The sequence below is a fragment of the Cyanistes caeruleus genome, chromosome 2 (assembly GCF_971803275.1).
Source record: "Cyanistes caeruleus chromosome 2, bCyaCae1.hap1.1, whole genome shotgun sequence".
NCBI classification, from domain to species: Eukaryota; Metazoa; Chordata; class Aves; order Passeriformes; family Paridae; genus Cyanistes; species Cyanistes caeruleus.
Window position 1 is genome coordinate 48946109 of NC_141702.1, and position 24496 is coordinate 48970604.

A 24496-nucleotide genomic window follows, 5' to 3' on the forward strand; every position below is an offset into this window, starting at 1 on the left:
AGGTGAGATTCAGCACAGTCTCTCTTTTTTTAATGAATGTCACCTTGATACAAACACATTTATATACACAACATATGTCTGAGGAAACTTAGAATTACCTTTACTGGAGATGGCAGGCAAGGTACTGGCATTGTTTGGTATGTCACATCAGAGTCAAATGTGCTAAAATAGGTAAGGTAACTTTGATTATCAGAAATATTAATAGCTGTGTGCACTCAGTGCATGCTTAGGTATCCTAGTTTTGGGTTACTAATTTAGTCCCACTGGTCACAGAGGTGTGAATGTACCATCTGCAGAACTATAGGTGTATAATATTGGCTTGTTTTTCATTTGTAATTTTGGTACTTGAGGAGTATCAGGTACTACTGTTGATAATTAAGCTGTGGCTGAAGAAACTGTGTTACACCTTGTGTATGGCAAATATGTGTGATTTTAGAATTGGCCAAGCTGGAGTAGCTACAGGAGAAACAATCAAAATGGACCTAACCCCCAGTCTATGGCTCTGCAGCCATTACTTCTTTCCCTTAACAGAGAGTTTTAAACTGGAAGTGTGCAGGATTGCTGCTCAAGGCCTGCAGGCTAAGGTCTTGTTTATTCAGTTTGTATCCTCCAGGATCAGCTTTCCTGTGTGGAAGAACAAGAACCAGTTAAATAGCAGTACACTCCCTTCCTTCCTGTTCATGGTGGCCATGGAAAACCCTTTCTCAAGTCTACATTATTCCTGGTCAGCAGAGGACTGTGAAAGGCCCCAAGACAGGTGGTGTTTTCTAGGTAGCACCTGTTCAACTTACTAGTAGCCCTGGAGGTACTATTCAGAGAAGAAAATAACATCCTCTGGCCTTGCCTTGCCATTGACAGTCAGAGGCCTGTCTTGGCATCTGGAATTGGCTTGCAGGGGATAGGAGACAGACCAAGTTTCAGTTCCTGCCATACTTGTAGTGGCTTTGCATCATGATGATTGTGATCCACACAAGGACCTGAACTTGTGTATGCCCACACCCATGCTGCTGCCAGTACTATCAAACTTAGTCTCTTGCTCCATTTTTCCCATGGAACTGTTCAAGCCAGTATATTTTATTTTTTTTTTCCCAATACAATGTGTTTGTTTGGGGTTTTTCAAGTTTAATGCAGTGTAATAGTACAATGGGATTCTTAGTTCAGGGAGCCCTGCTTATGTGAGCAGTGCTTGTCTCAAGTACATCAGCATGATTACACAGGCCCTGGTGTTGTGCAGTGCATCCTATTCAGCCATCACTCTGTATCCTTCCAGAAGTCCTGGAACTTCTTGTCCTCTTCCTGCATCCACTGCTGTGCCAGGACTCCCCTTTGTGGAAATGGTGGGCCAGGGTCTTGGGGTTTTTCTTGGGTGACATTCCTCCAGGTCCCAGTGGGACTGTACTGGGAGGCTGATGGAGGCTGGGAGCAGATAGCCTGCTGCAATGGCAGAAAGCTGAGCGTGTTCTCCCAGCTGCAGGGCCTTGAAGCCCAGCAGAATGATAGATAACAGCTTCTTTACCTCTGCTGGCAATGCAAGGAAGAAACTTCCTCTTGTCTGATACCCTCTGAGTTCTCACTACCAAAACCCCTGGGTTCTCACCACTTTGGGGCCACCAGACACATCTGGCAAGAGCCACCGTGGTGCATGGTGGCAGCTGCTGCTGCCACTTGTGTCACTGCTGCCAGCCATAGCCCTGCTTCACTCAACAGGGTGGCTTTAGCACAGAGCCCTGCAGCATTGCGCTGGCTCCATCTGCCCCGGGAAACAATTTTATTTTATCTTTGTCCTTTTAATTCTTTGACTTTTGTGAAGCACTAGTTGTCTCTTTTCCCCTGCTTCCTGTGTGGCTGCTGTTCCCTTCACCTGCAGCTTCCCCTTCTTTCTTCTCCCCAGCCTGGCTGCTCCTTTTTCTTGCCCTTCTCACAGAGGAAGATATTCTTAGGCAAGGGTCAGATGCTCAGGTCTCTTGGGGAAAGTACTTCAGGGTTATGAGACTGAAATAGCACAGTGGCTTTTGGTGCCTGCTGGGAGAAGTCACTAGCCTGTGTCCTCTTCCTCCAACTTGTGTGGGCTTTCATGGAGTTGTTTGGCCCTACTTAAATGTGTAGGCTTGAAGGGGCTCTGAAAAGCAAAAATGTGCTGGGTCTGTTTTCCCATGGCTTTAATCTGCTTAGAATGTCTTATAAAAGCAAGGTGTCTGATTAAAAATAAAAGCAAACTTACATTAAGATTCGATTTTTTGTGACTGAAATTGTTTGATGTGGCAACCATTGGATTGCAAATGATGTCTTTGTGGCAGCAGCCTCATTTGTCATCACATGCAGGGCTTTGCACTCCTGTTCTGGCTTCATCTGCTCAGGGCTATGGATCTTCCAGCTGCAGAGAAAATCAGGTGAGGCACAGCACCTCCTCTTGTGGAAGAGCAGTTTTAACATACCAGGGTATAAATCATAAAATCAGCTATTTGCAGCTGGAAAGATTAATGCTGTAATGGGATAATTACAATGCAGTGGTATGAACAAAGCAAAAAAAGCTTCTTTAGTTTTAACCCATGTTCTGACATGCAGTCCCTACCTTTAGAGCAGGGTGTTTTCCAGGTTTGCTTCTTGTTTTTCCCCTTGGGTACAAACACTAGCCCTTCGTCAGGAGACTTGGACTATTTAATGAAAAAACAGGAAAGATGTTTATAAATTATTCTAATTTGTATTGTAAATACTGGCTGGCAAGGAGAGCAAGAGGCTAGAAAGGCCATGGCACAGGTATGGAAGAGTCTCTTCCATCTCTCACTGCAAGCTCAGAGAAACATAAAAGGGCAATGTAATTGGGATGCTGTTGAATTATGTATAATATTGGCATCACGTTCTCTATCAGTTTAATTTTGGTAGTGCTTTCTTTCTTGCCAACAGAGTTGTCTCTGTAAATAAGCTGCCTCCTTGTTTGCTTGCATGGCCTGATTATATACAATTATCACTTGACTGCTGTGACTTTTTAGATTAGTAGTGAGCTCAGATGGGTGGGTATTCTAGAATTTCATCTGAAATATTCATTGCTTTAACTGACCACATAAACACATGTGGTTCAACCCCAAAACCAGGAAAAGCCATTGTGCTGACAGCTTCACTGCCTTCCTTCAGTTTCTCACCACTGGAGTCACTTTCCACAGTAAGAATGACCTCCATGGTTTTAAATAGAAGGTACCCTCTCAACAGAGGTAAAATTGAGAGTATTCTATAAACATAGTATTTCTAGAGCTTTTATGTTTTAAAGTTGGTAACAGTAAAACAAACCTGGGCAGAAGGTTTTGTCCAGCCTCAGATCCAGCTGTGTCTGCAAGAGCATTTTTTTGCCTACTTTGCAGCATATCCACATCCTCCTTAACTTGTGGAAACCTCTGTTCCATACTTCAGCTCCACATCTCTGAGGTTTTGTTATCTTTACTGCTTCAGAGATGGAACACATTTTTCTCCCTTGTCAGAGGGAAATAGCCATCTACAAATGCAGTGGTCTGGCCGTGATATGATACACTAATATGTGTATTCATAAACCCAGATAAACTAGATTTGGATTAATATTTTGGGTTACAGAAATTTTCTGCAGACTATTATTTGAATGAAAAGACAAGAGTTGGCAAATTAATGTTAGCTGCTGTTAATGAATCTGAAATTTTAGTTTTAAATATTTGAAAAAGGTTGTCTTTAGCTTATAGAAAATAAAGATCAATGTGAAGTATGTTAGAAAAACATGTGTTTTGTAGTGAGACTTCCAGTGTTTGGCCCTATAGAGCTTGGAAAAATAAACACTTCCATTTTATGTAATGTCTGAAGAAGGTAAAAAAAATCAGAATGCAATTCCCAAGTGTTTTGGTTTCCACATGGGGTGGTGTAGCAGACTCATGAAAACTAGCTTCATGACAAAATTTGCCTGTTTACCATGTGCTATAGTAATAAACTGAACACAAGATTTATTAACTTCCTAAATAAAATACTACTTCTCTATATTTTGAGTTGAATAAAAATTATCCTCAAAATGCCTTGAAAGAGATTTGTACCCTCCAGTATGTCAAAGATTTAGCCCCCAAAAGCTCCTTAGTTTTTAATTAACTTTTCTCCTTGCTCCCTTCACTAGAAGTTTTTGTGATATCTTTTTCTGTGAAGTCCTGGCTCTGTGTGCTCTTAGAGAAATAGGTTTTATTTATTTTCTGGTTTGGGACATTGAAGGATGTGAAAGATCATGTACTAACCAACCTTATATGCTACTTATTTTTAAGGGACAAAATCTGAAAGTCTTACTTCTTCCTGTGCTGTAGTAGAAGGCTTTTGGGGCATCTCAAAAAAGACATAATTGGAAGTAATAGGATAGATACAGAAACTAGGTAGTAGGAAACATGATTCGATGGAGGTATCTATTTGTATGTGGACTAATCTTTCAGAAGAAGAGGTATTATCCAAACTAAATCACAGAAAGCCCTCCCAAACCCATTTGGAGGAAATAATTCTCTGCTGATGGGAGGAAGAGAGAAGTACAAATGATATAAAACATCCTTTGTAGCTCTGATATCGACATTTTTTTTAGCTCTTTGTCAAAACTGACATTTCAGAGTTATTAAAGAGAGGGATGAAGGATTTGTATAAGAAGCATCAGGTCTAAATGCGACTGTGGCGGGCTATTTTCTGTTTCCCATGGCACAGGAGTGTAATTTGTCACAGGCGGGCAGGTACAAGACCTTGAGCAGTGGGCTCTGGTTGTCCCCAGACAGAGGGGACCTCCCTGCCTTCCCCTGGAGCAGTGACAGGGATCAGGGTGTCATCCCAGGCTGGGCTGGCTGCCCCTGCGGGGCTTTCCTGTGCGGGGGCAGAGTGGGGCTGCCCCGGAGGGCGCAGAAGGCAGCGGGCGGTCCCTCCGTCCCTCCGTCCCTCCGTCCCTCCGTCCCTCCGTCCCTCCGTCCCTCCGTCCCTCCGTCCCTCCGTCCCTCCGTCCCTCCATCCCTCCATCCCTCCATCCCTCCATCCCTCCATCCCTCCATCCCTCCCTGGATGCTGTGCTGGGTCCCCCGCTGCCCTCCTCTGTGGCACCTGAGCTGCGATGAAAGCCTCAATGAGCACCCCTGTGCTAGGCAACGCGGGGAACAGCGCCTGGAATCCGCTGCCTGCATTGACGAAACCCCAGCCCGAAAGAATGATGATGCTTTTGTGTGAGTGCATCCAGGCCTCCGCAGAGGGCTGGCCGCCGCCAAACCCCGCTGCCCCAGCCCCTCTGCTGCTTCCTCTGGGCTGCCGGGAAGTTCCCTCATGGAACTCGCTCTGGGGTTTGAAATCTCTTGTGTTAAAGTAATGTAGCCTCACAAAACTCTGCATGAACTCAGAACTTGAGGACTTTTCCACAGAGTTGAGAGCATTGGGAAGCAGAAACAGAGCAGAGACCTGCTGCATGAGGAAGTGAAACAGCATTTTGTAGCTGTTTGAAAGATTAAAAAAGACCCCAACAGCCTACCAGACAAGAAGTAGTGTGTTGTTTGTTTTTTTTTACCCCCAAACACAAATGTGGAACAATGGCAATTTCCTAGTAGCCAAACAATAAATGCACTGAGTGTGAGGCACGTGTTTCTTCCTACCAGCCTGAGAGCAAATATTGCATCTAGAACAAATGGGTGAAATTTGACTGAATTAGCAGAGAAGCACTGACTTGAGGTCTCACCTTCCCCACTGTAATCATTATTTCTTATGGAAGCCCCAGTTGCGCTCCAAGGCTGCGAATGAGTGACATTTTTCTTCCAAAGCAAATAATCCAACTGCTTGTCTATGAATGGAGAATTGCATGTATTTCAAATTACCACCCCATCTCTGAACACATGATGATTTTCTGAGATTTACAAGTGGAAATCTTAAATTAGTTTGTGATTTAAATGGAATTTTAAATTTTATTCCTTCGAGACTTCTCTGGCTGCTTCTTTTTCATGTGCTAAGCAGAAAAATAATGCAGAGTTTGTATCTTTTTTTTTTCTTCCCTTTTTGTTCTTTCTTTTTTTCCTCCACTGTTGTAGGGCCTGAATCCATGATGCTTTGACCTTCAGCCTCGTGTTGCTGATGGATAGAGGAGGCCTGTAGACTTTTTTTTGCTGTTGTAGATATAGAAGTGCTGTGTAGAGTATACATCTTCATGCTGGAAGAGAGGAGGAACACTTTAGTTTCCCCAAGATTAGCCAAAGCAAAAAAAGGTGGAGAATAAGCATAAAGGAAGGTCCATTTTATTTGCTATCTCAAGATGCCAGCTGTGGTGCAGCCATCAGTTTTACTAGCCTTTTCTTGGTGAAAATGTTGTGGTTTTCACCTAAGCAAGTTCAGCTACCTGAAGGAGACTTGTCACAATCAGGAACATGAGTTATACCTGTAAGCTGGAAAGTACTGAAAGCTGAATAATTTTCATGGATGAAATGCCAGTGTGATTTTTTGTTTGTTTTTTTTTTTTTAATTTATGTACTCTAAGCTCTGTGTTTAGGTGCATTTTTAAATAAATACATGTGTCTTCCCCTCTTCTTTGTGGAAGAGTGAGAAGTGACCAGAGAAGTCATCTTTTTTAATGGCTTAAGTTAGATGGGATGCATTCCACTCCTAAATTAATAGGTTGCTCATGTCTTTTGGGGGGAATCAAAAATCCTTGACAAATGCTGCTTGATGAGACTCAGTCTACTTCCTCCCCAACACATACACAAGGTATAACCTGTGTTATGCAGGAAAGCCCTGAAGTTGAATGGAAGTGCTCCCAGACACACACACACATCCCCTCGCTGTCTGGGAACAACTGAGTGATGCCTAGAGGAAGGTTTTGTTGTAATAGCTAGAATATGCTTCCTTCTGTGCTATTTCAATTGGGGAAAAGCACCTTGTTGGCTTTAGCAGGAGTAGGAAAGGGTGAAACGATGCTGGCAAGAGCATAGGAAATGAGAGAGAAGATTGGTGTTTTTATAAAACCTTTTAATTGATTTTAATGTGTTGCTTTTAATGGCAGCATTTAAAAGCCTTTTAGTAAATAATCTCCTCAGTACAGCCATTTATTTGGAGAAGAGACATCTCCATGAGAGATTTTTAAACGACAGTGCTTCATGCCACAGGTAAATCAACTAAATGGTGTTTTAAATACCCATTGATTTCCTTCTTTCAGCCCCTATACTTCTGCTATATTTCATACTGCCTTGCTGTGTGATGATATTGGGCTGTTACACAGCTAATACAATCTTACTGCTCTGAACAGCAAAAATAAACCCATGTTTTGCCTCATACTTGGAGATCATACTGGATCTTTCCAGTGCCGGTGAGTGAGTTATTGGGGAAAGCTGGCAGATGTAATACTTGTTGCTAATAGGCAATGTATTCCTTCAGATTTAATTTCTATCAATTTTAGGTAAGTTAAGGTGAGTGTCTGTGTTATGGAGAAGCAGCAGTGAGTACTAAACTTACAACACTTAATAATTCTTGTAATTTTAATGGGGGTCTCCCACCAACAGAGCCCTTTAGAGCTTTCAGTGGGACCTTGATACTGAGTTGGTGTGGAGGCTTAGCAACACCATCCACTTCTTTTTGGTGAAAACTTGCTGTAATGTGGCCAAGAGTCACATGTCTAAAGAAACCACAAATCACAGTGAGATGTGCTACAACACAGCTTGTGTCTGATACCATGCCAGACTTAAGTGTCCATCTAGTAACACACAGATATATCTTCTGCTTGGAAGTGTGGTACCATAAATGACATCACAAGAGTACAAAAAGGAAAATACAATCAGATTTCCCATAGGTAAATAAAAGGGGGGAGGGATTTTTAACAACACATATGATAACATTTTCCATGATATGAAAGTACAATCCTCTGGCCTGCTAATGTAAAGTCTAGTTTCTTGCAAATAAGCAGCAAAGTTGCATAAAGAGGATGGGTGCTGTACAAAATGGCTAGACAAAATTAATTCAGCAACTAGAAAAATAAGGCACAAATCTTTACCTCAATGACTTTGCAGTAATTACCCTCAGCTACTGCCTGCTAAATCTTGGCTAGATCTTAATTGACATAGTCAATTATAAAACTATAAATTTGGGAGAGGAAAGATCTCCCTTGTCTTTAGCTGCAATAATGTAGCTAATTCTAATAACGGTTTGTTATCTCGCCAAATACGTTTAGCAAAAGATTTTTCTAATAGTTTAATGTCCCTACAAGAAAAAAAGAGTATTCACAATCTCTGAAGAATATAAAACATCCAGTCGATAAGTTACTCAAATTAATCCTGTCAGTTGTGGAGAGGGGTTGGGTCTCCTGCTCTCTGACACTGTAGTAGCTGCAAATGTTGATAGCTAAAATAAGAAAGCAGTGCAAAACCTGAGCTGTGAGTTGGTAATGATGCTTCTTTTAGATCTTGAGAAATTTGGACTTCTCTGGACTCTTATTATGTCCCATTACAAGTTTTCCAGGTTTACAAACTGGTTTTTCTTTAATCCTTGTTTTAAAATAAAACCAAACACCAACCAGACACAGAAATGACAGTGCTAAAAAAAACAAACATGAAATTTAATGAGGAAGTTAAAAGCCTTGTTTAAAAATTTCCACAGTAGTCCTGTAAAATGTAACTGTTACCCTCCAGAATATTTAGAGCAGCAGTTTCTATCTTTAACAGAATTAAGCACTATTTTGTCCCCAGAGGGGCGTGCTGCTACCAACAGCTTTGAAACCTTTCCTTGGAACTTCTCTACTGTGGGGTGCTTGCTGCATGTTTTGAGAAAAGAGGGACAACAGATCAGGCTATTTTCTAGGTTGTCTAAATGTTCGATGTAAAAAGTTGTGATTTCCCCCACCACACTCCTCCCCCAAGGAGGGAACTGTAACTCAACCCACTTGTTGGCTCTTCTCCACTGAATACAGATCATATGGTGTAAATCTTACTGGAAGGGAAGTTGTCATTTATTATAAACACATTTCTCTGAAGGGAGTAACTAGTGAACTGTGGACACCTGGATGTACTGAGTGCGTGACTAAACACGTCTCTGTGTGCCTGCATACAAATTTTGGGTACTTTAAAGATCACACAGCAAGCCTAAATAATCCACTGTATCATTTTGGGGATCAGCATTCCCCAGAGGAGGTTTTACAAGATGAAACTGGCTGCTGCTTCCATCTGCGCTCTATGTGTATGTGTTTTGGAGTGCCTTCTCCAGGCTGATCTCTCCAAGTGGCAGCCAGATGTGGCTTTGAACTACTCCCCTGCTCTTTATGTCCTTTGGTTTTGACTCTTGTGAATCAACACGTGGTTCAAAGTTCGCGAGTCCCCTGCTGCCAGGTTTCAGTGCTGGTGTACGAAGTTCAATTCCTGCCAACAAAATCCCACCTGCAGTGCTGATCAGGAGAGCTGTCAGTGCTGGTACCTGATGCTGGGATATGAGCAGGCCTGCGCTGGTACTGATAGAGCAAACCAGCGGTGGGCACCTGTGAGCAGTGTCCCTAGCAAAAGCAGTAAACTGAGTGGCCAGAGCTTCTAATGTTAGACACAGGTGGGCTATGTGCTACATTGGATTCTGAATCTGATTTGCGCTTTCAATTTAAAATAATGTTGCTACAGCTGCTTTTTTCTTCTTTTCATTTTTCCTTTTTAAATCTCGAAGGGCTACGTAGGAGAACAGAGATTCTTTTTACTGAAGTTGGCATCACCCTTTTTCCCCCTGCTTTTCTACGTGATTTTATACAACAACCACAGCTGACTTTCACGTGAACTGGACAGAAGCAGGAAGAAATTCTGTCTTTGGCATTATTAGCTGACTTCTTGGCATGGGAAAATAAGAGTGTGCAGACCGCTAACACAGGCAGTATTTCTTGAGATGAGTTTAAACAGGAGCAGCATCTGATGAAGTGGAAAAATGAGCTTTTCTGTTCCTAAGGTTTCATACTTTCTAGGGCAAGGCAGGAAGTGTTCTTTTCCAGTGAGAAAGGAAATAGAAGGGAGGCTGGTGAAGCGATATGCATGCTGACAGAGGAATAAAAATCAAATAATACTTCCAAGAAACATTATAGACCCCAAAGTATATTTTTGTGGATTTTTTTGGTAGAAGTGATTTACTCACTTTGATGCTGTTAAAATGCAATAGATGACCACAATAAAACCTGTGATCTGAAAGAACAATTTTCTTTCCCTCGTTGGTTCTTCTTGTGTTTAATTTTAATGATCGGTTATGTGTTTTGTACCAGAGAAGATAGAATTTGAACTTTGTAAGTAAGGACTATGTGTGCAGGAAGCATTTGCCATATTGCAGTAGTTGTCAGTAATAAATACAGTATTCCTAGAAACCTTTTTCAACTGGGTGTGTCTCTGCCTATCCAGTATCATTCCACTACTTGTTTCTCCAGTGAGTTCTCCAAAGACATGTTTTGCTGTGGCTGAAGTGATGCTGAATGCTTTAATTTAGCTTTAAAGCTGCTAGGCATTGAGGTTGCTTGGTCTGTAGCTAATGCAGGTCTTCAGGCTGCTATAAATCCTGGGGCATCAGGAAAGTCAGCCTGCACCAGAGGGAAACAGTGATTTATTCTCATTGATCCTTTTTCCGATTAGTTAGCCATTTCATAAAAATGTCTAGATACACAGCAGCATTGGCTCCCTGGGTTAGCAGCTAATTATAAAATGCCCTGCAGTTCTCCTTTAAAGCAAAATGAATTTAAAGCATTTATGTCTTCTTTTTTGTGCAGGTAAGAGTTTAAAGTGCATTTGGTTTCAGGAGCACCTGAAGAGACGTGCAGAGGCAGCACAACCTGTGCTGTGGGGCAGGCAGCTGTCAGGGGGTGCAGGTCCCATCACCTGGATAATAGCTCAGGGCAGGGTCTGAGTCGGTATCTGGTGTTCCTTTGTGCATTTCAGATTTTATTAATTGTAATTTGAAGCAGCAGCCTTTTCCTTGGCTTTAGTGGGATTGAGTTCAGGTACAGTGTGATTTGCTCTTTCAGTGGTGATTGAAGCATAGGAAGAAGTGATTCAGTGCCCAGGGTCTAGCTAGGCCATGTTGCAGGTGCTGGATGTCCCTCTGTCAGGATGCTAATAAATAAGAGTGGGTCAGTCACTTAGGCTCTTGCTTTGTCAGAGAAAACCCCACCTGCTGAGAGAGAAGATTTTCTAGTGGTTAGTGAGGAGAACATTCCCTGCGGTTCCTCCCTGCTCAGCAGTAGGGTGAACGTTATATGGGGCATCATGTTCCATCTCTGGTTTTCTTTCAGATGTTGTACCTTTTGGTTGCCTTGTGAACTCCTGGTCCTGACCTGCTTTCTGTGTGGCTTTTTTTCCCCCTGTCTTTGTGCCTGGCTTTCTGCTTCTCCCTAGGTTCTCTGGTCCCTTCTGTCATGCTTCTTAATCACCTTGTTATCTTCATGCTTCCTTCAAGCTTCTCTCCTTTCAGTTAACAAGTTTCTCATATCTTGCCGCTCTCATACTTCTGTTTGTCTCTTTGCTTTACCAAAACCAAGCTGTTTTAAGAAGAATAATAATAGTTTCTAAATAAAAACCAAAGAAAAATCAGTCTCTTGCAGATTTCCCCTAACTTCAGTGCATTTAAAATGCACACAGAGGTATTCTAAGCTACACTTTCTGTTTTTGACAGCTGTAGCTTCTAACTCTGCAGGTGAGAACAATAAATCATTTTTTTTCATTTGTCCTAGTGATAAATGTAATCCCTGCTCCCATTTGGGAGCATTCAGAGGCCACCAGCAGTAGCTACAGCTGTCTCCCAGCTTGTGTTCCTCTGCTGTGTTAAAAACTGATTATATTTTTAATCATTGATGTGAAGTAGGGTTACTCAAGAATTTATTGTTTGTATTTTATAGATTTGATGGAAAGGTTTCTGAAGGAGGATCTCTCCATAAATGTGTAGAACTTCACTAAAATTTTGTCCACAGTGCTCACACATATAGGATTTACATCATTTTCTCTAAATGTAAGAAGGAAAATGAAAACAAGTTAATATTGCTGAATGCTGCTTAAGTGTAATAGGATGCACCTCTATGTTCTTACTGAAGCTGGATTTTGGCCAAGACACTCCAAGCCAATAGACTACTGAAGCCCCAAACTGTATGGCTTCTTTAATGATCATAAGTAATTGGGAGATTTTGTATTTGCATTTTATCTGGGAGGCAAGTGTTAGAAATAGGTGTAACCAACTGTCACATAATCCAGCTTAGAAGAATGCTGCCTTTCCAGCTGCATGGATGCTTTGCTGGCTGGAGGCTTTTTCTGCACATTAAAAAACAAAACAAAACCAAAACACCACCTGCCAATAGCATATGAAAAGACTTCAGTGTCTTTAATCTCCTAACTGTCTTAAACTGTATTTTAGGGACTATCTGGTAGAAATAATTGGATTTTTTCCCCCTAAATACACACTGAAGTGTATGCAAAAGCTGATTTTACATTGATACAAGCTGTTTGTGAACCTCTGGCCTTATTTTCAACCCGGAGGTGAAAGTGGTGTATTAAGTGTGTGTTCCCATAGTGTTCCTTTAGCTCGAATTTTCCTCTTACTACCAAGGTGTTTCATTGATACATGTTTCAAATGCACATCAACTTTCTGTCAAAGACTGTGGTGAGAAGGAGAAACAATAGATTTTGCAGGGTTATGGGTTTATACATCTTCCATCTTGCAGTTCTGGGAATTTATTGTATTTCCTAGATTTTATTTTTTCTTACTGTCTTTTTTTAGGCTTATTTGAATGAAAAAAAAAATAAATCTGGAGAACTACAGTGTGTGTATACATAACATAATAGAGAGAAAACTCAGTATTTGATGGAGATCCAGTTTAGCTTATTTTCTCTACATTGGAGTCAGATTTGTACCTTTGCATTGCTCTGGCTTTACAAACAGTAAGAATAGCCCCAAATCTTCAAATTAACTTTTTAAAGACATTAATTTATTTAATTCTTTCCTTATGTAGTAAAAGTACAACTTTTATTCTTCAGAAAGCAGCTAGTTTTCAGTCTAAATACTTGGATTGTCTGCTTTTCTTTCATAAGGTCTTGTTGGCTCAAGAATGCTTATGTATTCATAATTTTATTTTTATTTGCAGGATAAAATTCTTTCATAACATTCAACTACAAATTAACTTATCTGTGACATAAATTTGCTTTGTTATATGGTTATCTCTGCAAATTTTGGGCCTGGCTATGACTAAACTCAAGTGATACAGAAAAAGCCTCGATTTGGTGGGAAATTGGGTATTTCCCAGCTTCTTTGTGTAAATTGAGAAATGGCCTTACTAACTACTTCAAGAATATGTACTACAACAGCATATATGAATTTTGGTTTTGTCTGTATTTAATTTTACTGCTTGTTTTTAATGAACTGTAGTACTAATGGCTAATTATGTAACTACTGAAAGGAAGAAATATGAAGGGATTGATTTTCTTTTCTATAGCAATGCAGAATCCTATGTGTCTGGCTTTGATGAGTATGTGGCACACCCCTTCATACTAAGGGATACTTACTATCCATACTTACTATGGATTATCCACTTACTTTTAAAAATGCAGGTATATCTCCTTTATATTATTACCAGGTGTACCTAAGACTTCCTGACCTTAAGATTGTCCTGTAGCTCCCTGTCACCCTCCTCCTGTGAATTCCCATACTATTTGAACTCTGCTCCACTCCTTCAACTCAAGCTCTGTTTGCTCTGACTAGAACAGAGCATGGAAAGGAAAAGAAGGGGAAGATAAGGGTGGTTTTTTTTAGCAGGCAGAGCTTCCACAAGGCTGAATGTACATTGGAATGGCTCTGAAAGTGTGTTGGTTGGGGAGGCTGCCTCTGCCTGTGGTGGGGGCCTGACATTTGTCCCCTTGGCATGATGCTTGTTTCTGCCCTGGGGTGATGTTTTTCCTGGCCTCCCCTCACATGTAGAGAGGATGTGAAGACAGGAATAAACTTTTTTTTTCTTCTAGGATGAGGGTGAGTCTGAGATAGACTATGCTGCTCAAAGGTGATAATGTTTTGGGCAGATTTGTGTGAAAATGACAAATCAGAAAATATGTGTGAGCGTGGGAAAGGAGAAGAATCCAACAGCAGGAAGGAGGAGATGGAGACTGGGCACAGGGCAAGGGTAAGTGTATAGGAGGAGTTATGTTTTCCAGATGTGGGCAGAAGCATGGCATGACAGTACTGCTGTCCAGGTCTGGAAGAGGACATGATTTTCTGGATCTCATCACTGCTGAGCTTCCATCTAACTTGAAATCTCATGGCAGAGAGCGTTTCCTCTTTGCAGTGGTGATCCGTCAAGAGAATGACAACAATTTCAGTAACTTCATTAGCCCAGATGGCAGATGAGTAAGTTCCCACTGTGCCAGTAAACCTTAGCAGCATAGCAGGATGGTCAGTGAAGACATTTTGGGTTTGCAGTTTGTTATTGGAAATTAAATGATTAATTGCAAACACTCACATGGAGAGGGAACTTCACACGTTACAGTTACTTATGAAGGAGATCTCAGTTGCCAGAATGAGTGACCTGTAAGCTGAATTTGCTTCCCCTTTCTAGAGCAGAGCTTCTGATAATATTGGCATGTGCTGCAATTTCCCTACCCCGTCAGTAAGTAGAAGGATTTGCTCAGGACCACTTTGGGTACTGTGCTGCAGCTTTGTGGTGGCTGCTGCCTTTTCAACCCAGTCCACGGATCAGAAACTGGAAAACATGCAGCAAAGGAGGGAATTTCAGGGTGGCAAAGGAATACTTGGCAGTTTGGAATGCCATAGGCTGCCTTGAAGGATGAGTCATGCAGGATTCAAAGTGACAAGCATTCAAGTACTTATGGATTTAGTGTTTTAGCTTGTAATGTTAAATACAGAGTCAGGGTGGACATCTGTTAGGCTATCAAAACTTGTTGTGTTCAGGCAAAGCTGCTGCTTAAGAATCTGTCCAGAGTGAATGTGAAAAAAAGAAAAAGTGCCTTCAAGACATGGAAAGTTAGCTTAGGCAATCAATAATGAAGCATCTTTGAAGTTTCTAAAACCATGGAGATTAATTTCCTAACAGAAGAGAATTTCTGTGCCACTTGTGACAATATCTAGTATTGAAAGATAATGAGAATTTTTTATCCTTTGATCAAATTTTAATAATACTGTGGGTCAGCACATAAGCCTGTTATACTGTTAGGTCTCCAGAACCTCTCTGGGCAGCCTGTTGCAGTGTTGGAATAAGTGTCTCTTGCAGTAAAGCTGTTGTAAGATGCTTGAGTAGGAGCCCACCTCCCCTTTTCCTGCCAGTGGGCACCAGGGAGAAGAGCAGGGCTGCAGCTGCTTGCCAGTGGGGTTGTGCCATTCACACTGCTGGTTTCAGCACACTGAATGAAATATGTGTTGCTCTTTTCCCTTTCAGTGGTGATTCAAATTCAGTCTTGTCACTTTTAACCCCCCTCTATCTCCTGTATTGGCAGGGAATGCTTACACCATTTGGAAAGGTTTCTGTATTGTCAAACAGGTTACAGGATTTCAAGGGCAAGTACAGAATTTTTTGATTTCATGAAAAAGCATTTGTTTTCATCTGAACATCTGAAAAGTTACTTGATTCCTTTGGAAAAAAAAATAGTAAAGTTTACTATTTTAATTACTATTTTAAAAGAATCCTTTTCTGTTGAAATGGTGGCTTTTTGAGCTGCTTTTTGGAGTAAAATATTGATGGTGCACAAAGGTGAAATAGTTTTGTACTGATGCAGGTTAACACATCCTGTGAAAGAAGTCTTGTTTTTTTGTTGTTTTTGTTTTTTGTTGTTTTTTTTTTTTTGTGAAGCACTCATTAAGGCAACTACTCTCCACTTAATTAAAAAAAAAAATCCAAGAAAAAATTTTGTGTCATGCAGTGTATCAGGATCGTGACATGAAGGCAGGTGAGCTCCATCCTGTGAGGTGCAGGCACTTAGGTCTTCCCTCAGCAGAACACTTTATTTTGTGCCAGGCTGTGATTAGTAAGTAGCACACACTGCCATGCTCTGCTTGAGAGGGGCCAGACCGTCAGCATCTCACCTGTATCAAGCCTAAGAATGTGCTGCATATTAGAGGGGAAAAAACAACATTGTACTCTAAAATTGCTACCTTTTTGCAGGTCATATTTCCTCTCCTTATTCCCTTTCAGGTCTCTCTGGTACCTGATACTATTCAGTGGTGGTAGATAGAGAGGTTTGCTGGACAATTGCAATGCTTTTATAGAAAGAGTCATTCTGTGATTTCAGATTGCTCAAAGCTTTTTCCCTTCACTGCACTTATTGGGGGGAAGGGAATCTAAATGTATGAGGGCAGAAATAATTTCCCTTTTCTTTTACAATTGCACCCATGATGTCAGCTGCTGCTAGTAATGTAGAGTGATAAATTGAATTGAACTTGAACAGAATTCATGGCGTGCTAGAGACAATAAGAACCTCTGAGGAAATAATTATTTTGCTGCCAGGAGCTCATGCATCTCAAATTGGTTGGTGCAGGGACTTTAGAGAGGCCTGCCTGCCTATTGACTGGAATTGAGAGCTGGTGCTGCCAGCTCTGTGTTAGTGCAGGAACTCAGGCTTTGTGGTTTGCTCATAGCATGTCAGAGAAAAGAAAAGAGAGTGACAAAGGTCTGATGTTGCCCACTTTTGCTTGCTTGCTTGCAGGGAGAGGCAGAAAACCAAGTTCAGTAATATGTTTTTTTCCTGTGAATATTGGACCTTGATAGTCTCACAGAAGTACTTAACTACAGACACTTGGTTATAGCACGATTCCTAATGAGTGGGAGGTCAGCTGCACACTGCAGCCGCTAGAATTCAATTTAGTGTTCATGGGCTCAATCGATTTGGGGAGGGCAGAGTCCCTCTGATCAGGTGACAGTTGTTACCCATTTGGGTCACAATAATTAAATTTCCCATGAAAATAATTAGTTTGCATTGTACACAACACTTTGCTGGGTGTGTTTTATTGTGGGTTTTTTTTGGGTTTTGTTTTTTTGGGTTTTTTTTTTATTGTTTTTGGGGGTGGCAGTTTCAACTAAAAAGCCCAACCACGCAGTTCTCCTCCTCCCCTCATTAAAGTCAGTTTGAATGTTGAGGATGCTCCATGATGGCCTATAATTAAGCTCTTGCTTTTCATTAGAATAAAACATAAATGGCAATCTGGCACTGAGTTCCTGTTGACTTTCACTGAGAGTCAGGCATCTTGATGTCTTTTCTGACTTTGAAAATTTAACTCTTTATTCATAGGTCATGTTCTTGCAGAGAAATAATCTTTCAGTATGTATTTCAGTTTTCCTAAAAGTTTTAGTACCTACAAGGGACAAAAAAAGATAACTTCCCAAAGTTTGTAGCTTTCTTATATCTCAAAAAGACTTTTCATTTGAATTTTGACCTCTTAATTCAGGATGTGTTAATTTGTATAGGTCATAAAGTTTTGGAAGGTTATAAATTAGTGTACTTAATCCCTTTCAAAATAACAAGTTTGCAATATACAAGCATGCATTTTAAAAGAATAGTTTGGGTTGGAAGTGGGCTCTAAAGGGACCATCTGGTCCAACTCACCTGCAATGAGCAGGAACATCATCAACTACATCACTTTATTCTGAACTGCCCTTGTAATATGCAATAAGAGATCCTTGCTGTCATCTTGGCTCCTGACTTGGGCTTGGCTACAACTAACAAACCTCCAAAATGTGGGACAAGCAAAATGAAATTTTCATCTGTGAAAATCAACATCATGTCTTCAATAACAATAGCTTTTAATAACAGTTAGTGTTACAGTCCTGTGTTTTTCCAGCAGGCAATTTTTAACAATGAAATTTTCAGACATCCAGTGTGGTGTGAAACAGTAGCTTGGACAAATAAGCTTGATGTTATCTACTGAAATGTGGTTGAAAGCTCTGTCTGAACCCCCAAAGGGTTGTCTCCTCTGATGTTTATTACTTTGATAGTCATAGTTTTTCAGGCTATATTCTGGCTATATTTGGTTTATTTGGTCCACACCATTATGGTGTTACACTGGTTAGAACTAACTTTTTGGGGTTTTTTTAGGCATGTAGCAGTATAAAATTAAATGTAATTGATATATTCAGTGGTGGTGCTTTTGTTGTAACAATTGAAGGTAGTCTCTGGAGCAATAAAAAAAAATCTTCCAGTAACATCTGGGTCAGGAGAGTACAACATATTTAATCTCTGACCAGAGCTCTTTGCTTTTTCTGGTGCTTTCAGAGAAGAAGCTTGTGTTCAGTATCTTTCTTCCCTTTCTTCATGGTTCTGTAATCTTTAAAAATGGAGATATTAATAGTTTGTTTACTAAGGCAAACTTTATAGCTAAACTAAATAGTAAATATTTACATAGGCCAGTCATTGGGGGAAGAAGGCTTTGATGCTACCCATGCTGCAGGGCAGTACTTCTGTCACTAGAAAGTTTCAGTGTGTCCTATCCATTTTTTTCAGCTGAAGTTACTGTTTGTAAAGCAATCTCTTAGTATTGCTTGGAAGTCTGTGCAGTATGTGGTGTCTTGATTTTAATATGTACAGCTCCATGCAAACACCCTGGAGGGAATTCAGAACCAGGAGAGTTTTAGTCACCAGAGGATAGTAAGCAGAGAGAAAATAAGGGCTTAAGTACTATGTACATTGCTTGGGTTGATGCAGTAGTTATAACCCCTTCTCTTTTCCTTTTAGCAGCATCCCATGTAATGCCAAAGTCATAAAATGGTCCATAAAATGGAAAGGTGAAAGGGTTCCTTGTCCTATATAATTACTAGACCTTAGCTCCTGTTCACTTACTTCCATTTTAGGAATGCTTTGGCTCTGGTTCCCTGCACATGTTCTTTAATGAATTGCTGGCATTTATACTGAAGACAAAAAAGGAGAACACTATCCTTTAAAACTTTTCTTCTATTTTCATTTAATTAGTGCTATTTACAGAAGTGAAGAAAAAATTTTAAAAATCCAAATTGTAGTTTTTCCTTTTCTGATGTGGTAATAAATGTCTGGGATGCAAAGCACTAGCTTCCCTGATGCTGATAGGAAATTATTTATTTGTTAGTTGACTGTTTCCGGTGATCTGTTCTTCAGACTTTGAGATTAAATTTCTCTGGAGTTTTACTGGTGGCAGGATTATAAAGAGTTTTTTCACATTGTACTGACCCATAATTTTGTGCTGTGGCTTCTGGGTTTCTGAGGGAGTGGGAATGGGCTGGATTCTTCTCGTTTTGCAGGGGAGAGAGAGCATGTGCTAATATTCAGTTCTTTTTTTTTTCCTCTGTATCAATCAACAAGTGTCAGTGACACAGATAAATAAATGGAAATGAGTCCACAGTTAGTCTATGAGATCTGGGTATGATCTGAGTCAGGAAAACCTGACTGGCCTTGTGTTGCAATTAAATTCCAGTTCATCAGATTCTATATTTTTTTTTTTTTCCAGCAAGAATTTGAATGCTGTGATTATTACTCAGGCCACCCAGTTATCTGAGAGATGCCTCCTTTTGGCTCCTTGAATCCTCCTTACCTGCAACAACCTAACCTCACTCCTTTCCTGCCTGGAGTCAGCCTCATCTCTTCCTCGCATTTTGCTCTCGTTTTGCTGAATGTTGAATGAGGGAAATTTAATGATTGTAACACAGCAAAAACTCAGTATATTATTTTGATCATAGAAGATAAATCACCTAGCCAGCTCTCCTTTACAAACAGTTAATGTGAATTATTTTTGCTCCTGGAGTTGTGGGCCTCCAATTTGTATTATGATTGAAGAGCATTAATCATCCTTCTTTGCACAGACTTTATCCCCGAACAAATTCCGGTCGATTAAATTTTGCCCCATTACTGCTTTAAGTAATGACTGTGCTACATTTAGGCTTCATCTGGGGGAGAGTGTTATAATAGCTGAAGTTTTGTGTGGTTTTGGGCAAGCTAGAGTGACCTGAAGGCTTTTGTGTAGTTGACTGTGATAAGTGGCTTGTGCTGCCAATTCAGAAGATGCCAGAAATGAATTTTGGTAGGGAGCCTGGCCATGTAACTTACATGATTACAGTAGTATAAACTAGTTTTTAGGGTTTTTTATAGTTTTTACTTATATCTAGTGGCATAGGGAGTTCTATTCTTATCTTCCCTTAAGTGCAATGCAGCTCAAATCAAAAGCAGTGTTAAGCTATCAGGCAGCACAGGTGAATAATAGCTCTGGGTCACTCAGGGCATAATGTCAATTTTACATGTATTTAAACCAGAGCAGACCAGCAGGTGGTATATCCATATCTGCTGCTTCCTTGCCATGCCAGCAGTTAACAGCTGCTCTTGGTGGCTCAGACAGCACATCATCAGTGGTGTATTAAGTGCTGTACTTAAAGCTGACTATCAGGGCTACAGTAGACAGATGTCTGTGTTGTTGTCCTCTGGTTAATGTACATTGTTGTAAGTGGTTTATAATATAAAGGAGTAGGGTACCCAGTGCCTACTGAGATGCATGTAAATGATTGTCTGGATCCCTGATGCTGTTCTGAATGTCCTGTGATGTGCATTTTGTCTGACGTGCAGGAAATGCGTTTTTGGATGTTTTTTATAGGAGGTTAATCAATGTGCATGTAGGCTGTGTGCCACATGTAGGCAATTTATGTCTCAAACTTTACTACAATCAATATTTTGTCTCAGACCAGTAGTATCTTGAGACAGCATACTTTTCTTTACATTTGTGTCATTATTTTGTTAAACAAAGTTTGTCGAGCGTTATCAGTAACAATATTTATTAGTGAGTTTTCCCTTGCCTGACAATTTACTTGGAGGTAAAATAATTTTGCATGTCATCCTATTTCTACAGCTTTAGCCTCTTTGCTGCCTCTTCAGTCAAGCCTGGGATTGTATTTTTGCTTAGCTTTCTCTTGTATAGATGTATTTTGTTAACTGAATTCAGGTATCGTACATGGGCATGCATACATATATGCTCATGCACAGAGTTTCCTGTTAATGCATGTTCTTGTAGACCATGACACTTAATCATCACATCTTCCCAAAATCTGGTTAGATTAGTTTATGGCTATGTGCCATTTAAAAGTGAGAGTCTTCTGTTTTCTGTCTTTTTGAGTTATTGTAATCTAGCTAAAAATTTGTCTGAGACTATGTACAACACTGATCCTAATGAAATAGTATGTTGTTATATATGTTGTTATTCATATCTATTTACATATTCAAAGGTTTTAAAATTTTAATTATATTTCTGGAGATATTATATGCAGTTCCTTATTAAGATATAGAATGTTACTAGACCTTAAATGCTTCAAGTATGTACCAAAGTCTCCAGTTGCTAAGAGGAGCCTGTTAGCTGCTTGCTAACTTAGAACTGGGATGAATATATTGAAACATGAAGATCTTAAAAAGATGCTGGCTGTGCATAAGGAGATAAGTGCTGAGGTCTGGCTCCTGCTCACTTTACCCCATTCTTGCACAGGAAATGTCTTGCAGTGTTGAGTTTTTCTAATAAGAGCATTGGCTAATTCAAAGCTTGGCAGATCCCAAGGATTTGAGAAATTGTGACCCAGAGGTTTTCTTTCTCCTGCTCTTTTTCATGTAACCTGTAAAGGGAAGTTCTGGGATTTTTTGGTGGCTGTTGAAATTACCACTTTGAGTTCAAAAGAATTTTTTTAGCAGTTTGGAATGTTGTAGACTGACATTTGTCAGGGCAGGCCCAAAAGGAGAGACAAAATCCTGGGCTGCAGCAGATCATAGGTAGAACAGGTTGAGCTCTGCCCTCTATGCAGTTTTATTAGCTCCCTTGATAACTCAAGGGCAGCTGAAGACATAACATTTTTGAAACATCACCTCCTTGGAATGGGTACCTGTGTAAGCCCCACAGCACTAACTTAAAAGTTCACCAACGTGTTGAGAAAAAAATTGACAAAGGTCTGAAATGTATCATAATTGAACAAGCACTTCTAAGTGCCAACCTAGTTAAATTACAGGAATTTGCTCTAATTAATGCAGCTATAATTAATACAGCTGTACTAGTGCCATAATTAGTATCGTTTTCAGCCATGGCTTGTGTTATGGAAACAAAATACTGTGTAGTAGAATTCTGATCACATTGGATGCTTTGATTTAGCACTTGTTTGAGGTTTGTTGTTTTTTTTAGCTGATGATAGGAAGCTCTAATAGGAAGGAATCCAAAAGCCCTTTAGACATCATCTTAATTTTAAGCCTTGTTACTGGATTTATTGCCTTCAGTAGAATTGCTGTTTTGGCACTTTCCTAGATTGAGCCTGGGTTAACTGGAGCATTTGGTAGTCAGTCAGTGAACCTGTTGCATGCAACTGGGAGGCACTCACAACAATGAACAAGTCCTGTAAATCTTGTACAATACCAAGATGGCCAGGGAGCAAGTAGGGCTAATTTGCCATGTACACTGTTCATGGATTTGGGGATAAAGTTGCTGGCTCTTTTGTCTTGTGCTGTAGTTGGAGGCTGTCCTCATAGCACCTTTCTTTACCCTGTTGTGCAGTATCACCATGACTGTGCTTTGAGGCCTACCCAGAATCACCAAATGCCAAAATAAGCAGAGAAATAGAAGTATTGCAAACCCAAATGCTCTGCTGCAAGCCAGAGCTGGGTACCTGTAAAGGAGGCTTTTTCTATTTATGTTCTTTGTCTTTTGATGAGGCACCTAAGCGTCAGATACAGGATGCACACAAGTTAACTCTGTATCATTGTGATAATACAGCATTATACTCTTAATAAAGCTTCAATTTTTTTTATTTTTTTTTTCTGTGTATACACTATTTGTTGACTGGAATCTTCAGTCTATTGCCAGGTTCAGGCTATTGTTAACAGAAAAAGTATTTCCTACTCACTCTCCCGTGGAAATGGTGTATTTCAACAGGAAATAGCATAATAGACTAATCAAAGAAAGTCTGAGGAAGGTAGCCCTGCCCTGGTGGGGGACTCCCAGTTGTCCTGGCTCCCACTGTGCCATGAAAGTGGGGAGAATATTCCCTGAAGTGTGACTCTCCTAAGAAAAAGCTTACTGATTAACTAGTCTTACAGGCCATAAAGCACTTTTTTTTCATTAGCTGCCTTGCCTTAGCACCGCTTTTGCAGTGTTTGTGGTATTTTTTGGCCCAGGGAATATCTTGCTATTTAGACCATGTCTAAATGTGTTGTTGAAGAAATTAGAAAGCTCATGGCTGTGGTGGTGGTCTGAGTCCTTGCTAGTACATGGATATGCCTCTGAGCTACTGTTCTGTCTGACTTGCACGGATGTCAGCAGTATCTGAAAGACAACTTTTGTACTCTGCTGCAGTAAGATTTGAAAATAAGGAGCTCTTTGTCATAAAACTCAAAAAAAGTACTGAGATACAATTTATAATTAGCTTTTTTCCTGTAGTTGCCAGTGTAAGTACTCACATGAGTCCCTTTTTTAATCCAAGACATAAATGAAATCAGAAAATTGCCATGGATGCTTAATTTCCTTGTTTGCTGTAATGAAATAGCTTGTGCTTGTGTTTGGTTTTTTTTTTTCTTTGTATTGGAGATTTATTAGGGTACAGTTTAAAGTGATTTTCTGGATGCTGTAGTAAAATTGCCAAAGCAGATTAAAGTATATTATAGAGACGTATGATGAAAAATTCAGTTTTATTTTCTCATTAATTGTTATTAATCACAGGAGTAATTTAGAATCTTCAAGATATATTCCTGCTCATATTGCATGTATCTTTGAGATTCACCTGGGGTTCTAACTCAAAAACACAGGATGCTTTAATTAATTATTTTATTTCCGTGATGGCATTAGTCCATGCTTCATTTCTGGTCAGATAACACAGTAATAATGTGACTTTTTCATCCATAAAATCTTGTAGATGTGCACTGAACAGCTGCACATAATGAATCCATTCATGCAAAGAAATATAAGTGACTTATTTATCATGCTATATTTGCAAGAATTTCCCCTTTTCTACAGGCAGCTTCGCGTGTTTGCTGCCATTGAGGGCAAAGCTCCACATCCTGTTCATCTAACGAGCAAGGTACAGGATGGACCCTTAGAAAATGTCCATCTTGATTTTTAGATTAGCAGGTAAATATTTGCATAGTGAAATGAAAGAAGGGCAAATGTTTTTTTTGCTGTTGCTACTTCCTGAATTACTTTGTCAACCACAAAGCAGTAAGTGCTGCCAGTGCATCCTGGATGCAGCAGGTGTGAGGTGGGCCGAGGTGAAGACACCCACTGTGAGTGTTACAGAGCTTTCAGCCTGTATGGTCAGCAAAGCCTTAGGAGCAGAGGTTCAGCTGTTTACCAGTATGGGCTCAATTCTATTACCTGAACATATAATGGCTTCTGAGATGTGCTGTAGAGGATCTGGGACATCTTCATGGACTCATAGGTGCTGTACAGGCTTGTAGGAGGCCTGCTCCAAGGCCTTCTGGACAGGCAGCTGGGAGCTAGGAGGGGTATTCTAGGGACTATGACACAAGACAATTAAGTCTGTGCAATGTTTGTGACAAGTGGGTTGTGCCTTAGGTGTTGACTTCAACAATAACTG

General features: G+C 40.3%; 1 protein-coding gene and 1 long non-coding RNA gene across 5 annotated transcripts in view; one reads left to right on the plus strand and one right to left on the minus strand.

The window, feature by feature from the left end:
• Window positions 1–24496, plus strand: part of SLC35F1 (solute carrier family 35 member F1) — a 226086-nt gene that overhangs the window by 17821 nt on the left and 183769 nt on the right. The gene's annotated exons all lie outside the window — the stretch shown is intronic.
• Window positions 10856–24448, minus strand: LOC111927294 (uncharacterized). Of its 4 annotated transcripts, none has more exons than XR_015283133.1 (4): window positions 24274–24448; window positions 19486–19560; window positions 11243–11479; window positions 10856–11115 (listed from the first exon to the last, which is right to left on the minus strand). It is a non-coding gene; the product is annotated as an uncharacterized LOC111927294 (long non-coding RNA). The 4 variants fall into 4 exon arrangements; XR_015283130.1 differs by lacking the exons at window positions 10856–11115; window positions 11243–11479 and adding exons at window positions 18136–18249; window positions 18762–18829; XR_015283131.1 differs by lacking the exons at window positions 10856–11115; window positions 11243–11479 and adding exons at window positions 18330–18524; window positions 18762–18829.